General features: G+C 43.7%; 1 long non-coding RNA gene across 1 annotated transcript; it reads right to left on the reverse strand.

Annotated features, from left to right (window-relative positions):
* Positions 1-1,826: 1,826 nt before the first annotated feature.
* LOC135383960 (uncharacterized) lies at positions 1,827-3,417 on the reverse strand. The gene is made up of 3 exons (XR_010420182.1): positions 3,113-3,417; positions 2,903-3,021; positions 1,827-2,282 (listed from the first exon to the last, which is right to left on the reverse strand). It is a non-coding gene; the product is annotated as an uncharacterized LOC135383960 (long non-coding RNA).
* Between the last annotated feature and the right edge of the window lie 1,289 nt (positions 3,418-4,706).

The raw sequence follows: 4,706 nt of genomic DNA on the forward strand, positions 1-4,706 counted from the left end.
GTCTGTATAATCTTTGTTTGCCAGCTTCGCTTCAGGCACCACAAATCGCCGTCAAGCAGGAGTAATTGCTGTTCGCGCTCGAAAACTAAGCCGTGTAAGAACCGCACTTCTTCCTTCGTTCTTGTACGACGTCCCTGAGAGATCTTGGCGAGAGCGAACAAATAGTCGTAAGACAGAACAGGCATGCCTTAAGCGTTATAAATGGTCGAGAGTGCCACGAAGGATTGATGCCCTAGCCAGTAAAGTGTAGTACAATACATGTATTCACTTTGTGTCTAGGGAGCTTTCTTTCTGTTTTATCTCTGGAGGCGATCTTAGAGACGATTGCCTAAAGACGTCACACATTGCATCCGTGCAGATAACGGCAAATAGCACCACAGAAATTATCCTGCAATGTTTTTTATGTGCTCACGAAAATAACTTACGGCAACACTACGTGCTATCTATATATACTGAGCAATCGTGGAATTATTGTGGACAGACTACTAGGTACTGGGGAAGGCCCAATAAAACCTGCATTTTAATCTTTTCCGAAAGGTGTTCGTGTGAAGACGGCTTCTGAGTCAGTTTCATATCTTATACGCGGAACAGGTACGCCTGGCACGCAATGATGATTCTGTAACTTTTACAAAGGCTGATCTGCGTGGCAGCGTGCTTCAGCACGCAGACGCTGACTGGATGATCCAGGCTAACAAGGAACTGGAATCTCGGTACGCGGACATTGTCCAGCCTTCATGCATGCCGCATGAAGGCTGGACCATGCTGTCTCCACTTGCAACGGAGAAGAACTGAACACTTTATGAGGCAATACAGTGGAATAGTGGAATAAACCGCGTACGCAAGTCAGCTCAGCGTGTTGGGCCTTATTCCTTGCATATTTCGTTCTTGTATTTTTCGGTCATAGGTTCGAATACTTCGAGGAACTTTAAAATCGTGAAGAAAAGAACGTTCGCGAATTTCGCGAAAATTACTACTTATACAGCATAATAAACTTCATACACGTATGTATTAGAAATGTTCACGCTAAAGAACCCGGGTGGTCGAAATTACATGGCGTCCTACCCTGTGGCACGTGCAGCGTGTAGTCACATAAGTGTAGGCAGACTTACCTTACGAAAAATCTACTCCCAATTATATACCTAATGTTTACAATCAAATGTCGTAAAGCTATGGGTACTGCTTAGATGTAACCATATTCGTACATCGGCTGCAAATTTATTGAAACTTAATACCATGAAAGGGACAAAACATCGCACTATTTAATTAACAGAAGACGTGCACCGCTGATGACACTTTAAAATAAGTTGCCAAAATTAGCTACATGGCAATGTTATATTTTACGCCTCTGTCAATATCCAAACTCTATATTATGCAAATCCTCATTAAACTATAGCGAAAGAAGTGATATTATATATTATTAGTCAAGCTGCTGGGTGTATGGGAACTCAAGAAAAGAGATGCAGTGTTATGAACACTTGTTAACTTCATAGTGAGCAGCGATATCGATTATGTGTTTTAAGATCGCCGTCTAGGCATGTGTCGTCGAGTTCTTCGTTCCTGTTATACTTTATCACAATACCTTTCACTGCTAGGGGATGCAGCTACACATGTGCACATATACAGTTCGGTGACCGGGAGGGGTGATGTTTTTCTCTTTATCTGTTTTGATTTTTCTTTTTCATTCTTCATTTTCCTATTCAGAATATTTTAGTAACATAATTATCTAATAACACGAGTAATATTTCTTTCTTTATTTACTTAACCAAAACTGCACTTCGGTAAAGAGACACACTCACATAAAACCATCTGATTATTCTGTCCAACACCACACTCGTGACACTCGTTTTTTATTATTATTATAAATGTTAGCCCAGGACAAAGGCTGCATCTGCACACATCCCGAGCATATACAAGCAAGCTTTCAAATAAAAAGTCGGATGCTCCATTGTTCACGTGAATAAAAACTTGTTCTCAGAAGAGGTGGGTTTACTGATGTTTGCCAACACAGCAGCAATTGCGACAATGTCATTAATATAAGGCAAGAGGTCACAGCGGAATCCCTGCAGCAAAATCTTAAAACGCTTCATTCGCTGGATAGCACACTGAATGTGGAGTCGAGCACTGCCTATCGACTGGTTCTCCAGTGCCTCATTGTAACAAACCGCTTCTTTTTCTTCGGAGATGAGGGCCTGGATTATGGGGTCCGGATTCTGGATATCGAGATCAGCCGTTGTCGCCTTCCTGGTGGCTGATTAACAGCATGGACATGCAGTCCAACTTCCCTAGAAAACCCATGAAGTGCAGCGGCTACAGCTCAAAGGATGGACGACGTGATATACAGGGTGGGTGCTGTAAAAAGCCAGTCACATTTTCGCGCGTGACGCTATACCTACTTGACAGACAGACTTCCGCTGCCACACAGTGAATAATTTATGCCAGAGAAACCTACGAAAAAATAGTGGTTACCAGCCACTGCGTAACAAAATAAATACGGCCACGAAAACTTTCGTCTTCATGCATTTCCTATGCGCTATACCGATGGATGGAGGCGAAAGTTTGCGTGGTCATATTTATTTTGTTACACAGTGCTAGGTAACCACAATTTTTTCGTAGGTTCCTCTAGCATCAATTCTTTACTCTGAGGCAGAGGAAGTCTGTGCGTCAAGGAGGTATCGCGTTAACGAGGTGTCACGTCTTGCACGAGAATGTGACTGACGTTTTAGAGCACCCACCCTGTACACAAAACGAATGTAGTCATTGGAAGCAATAAGTAAACATACTTAGCGGGCAGGTAAAAAATAAGCACACAAATGTCCCTCAGACAACGGTAGTGCATCGTACACTACTCTACAGTCTCATTCAACAAATCGGACACTTCGAGATAAATGTGCTTACCACTCACCTGCTTCTTTTCTAGACTGTTCGCACTATCCGACGTTACCACCACGTAGTTTTCATGCTGTCGGAGTGGCAGATTTCTGCTTGATACCGTTCCCCAACCAAGTTTTCTGCTCTTCTGCCCTTTAAAGAGACGGTCAACAAGCAGTAGCGTTTTTTGATGCACTGCACGTTTTCGTAAGCTACTCGTATTGCCAATGCAATTTAAACTTACCGAACAAGGCGTCACCAACTGCATAAATGAAGTCATCTTCTGCAAAGTGCATGCTGCACACGCTTGTAACAGGAATTTGCTTTTCCCATTTCGAGTCTGACGAGCCATTTGTTCCGCATCTTCGCGTTAACCAGGTACAAGTGGGCGTTATCGCCCTTTTCAGTCGCCTAAGTTTTGCGCTTGGTCACTGAACAGTACAAAACTATCACAGAAGACTTCACAAACGAAACAACAATCGAAACAACGCGCAGAAACCACGGAGAATGCTATTCCCACGGCAGAATTGATCCAACACGTGACGCAGGAGCGTCACGTGCTACATATTCTGCCGTGGGTAGGCTACTCCGTGATACGGCTCCGTGATACTGCTGATCGCAGCGCCGCTAGTGTTCGCTCTTCAGGCGAATATCCTTCTTTCCACTCCGACATAGAATATAACGTCTGGTTACAAGTCACACTGGTTTTCATAAGGTGATGCGTCATGATGTCTGACTTCAGTAAAATCGGACCAGGCAGCACGCAATATCCGTCCAATAGGTTTCTTTGGGCCTATAGAGGCCCAATGAAGCCAATGAAGAGCCAATAAATGGCAGTTTATTGGCTGTATTGGTGTTATCTTTACTCAGCTGCAAGTATACAAAATCGAACAAATAAAGTGCATCATGTTAGAAAATGACCAGAATACCATTGTTATTGAAAGTTGAAGCCATGCCGGCCATATAATTACGTTTTGAATGAATGATGGCGCTTTATTGACGTTACATCGGGAACCAAGGCGCCAATGTAGCCAGCTTTCAACCAATGCACCTTCATTGGCACTTCACTGATCATCCTAGATGGAGCACGGTTCTACTTTAATATTCCGAAAATGCGTTATGCGAAAACAAAAACTGAATTCTGTTGATAAAATTTAACTTGTGGTCATGCTAAATATTCTGGCAACAAATAGTTCCGTGAGAGCGTTCCGGGACAGCCCCTCTGAAACCCGGCTTGGCCTGATACCAGGTGACTACGCAAGGAAGCTAAGTTCACAGGGTGGTGCATGAGTCACGTAAGGAGGAAAATATTTGGGCAGGGAGAGGATGACATATCTGAGGCAAACAATTCCCTTCTCCGGGCGCGGCTTGATAACAACTTCCTACACTTGTGAAAGAATAAAGGTCGGCCGCATGGTGCGTTTTCCTTGTGTAAAATCGTAGAGTCTCAGCGCATGCGTATTGCGATAAGACTGGGACTAATAATACGCCTAGGATGGTAGTCGTTGCTGGTTCGCATCTTTGAAGGCTCTGGAGGCATCAGGGTTAAGACCTACAAGTCGTGCCGCGGTTGGTATGTGGTTTGGACGACGTGCCCCGTGGAAACAGGAGATGGTATTTAAAAAATGTGACTTTCTTTGTCGAAATATTGTGGTCTGAACGTTGGTCCTGTGCAAAAATTAACGAAAATCTCCATAGGGGCAATGCATTACAATTCACTTGGCCAGGGTGCACTAGATTAATATCCTGCTAGCGCCTTTCATGTTTCCATGGGTTCTTTACATGGTGTTGTTTTTCGCTGTTATTCGGCATAAGCGCTATTTCCCACTGTAAGGCCG

Source organism: Ornithodoros turicata, chromosome 2, assembly GCF_037126465.1.
Source record: "Ornithodoros turicata isolate Travis chromosome 2, ASM3712646v1, whole genome shotgun sequence".
Lineage (NCBI taxonomy): Eukaryota > Metazoa > Arthropoda > Arachnida > Ixodida > Argasidae > Ornithodoros > Ornithodoros turicata.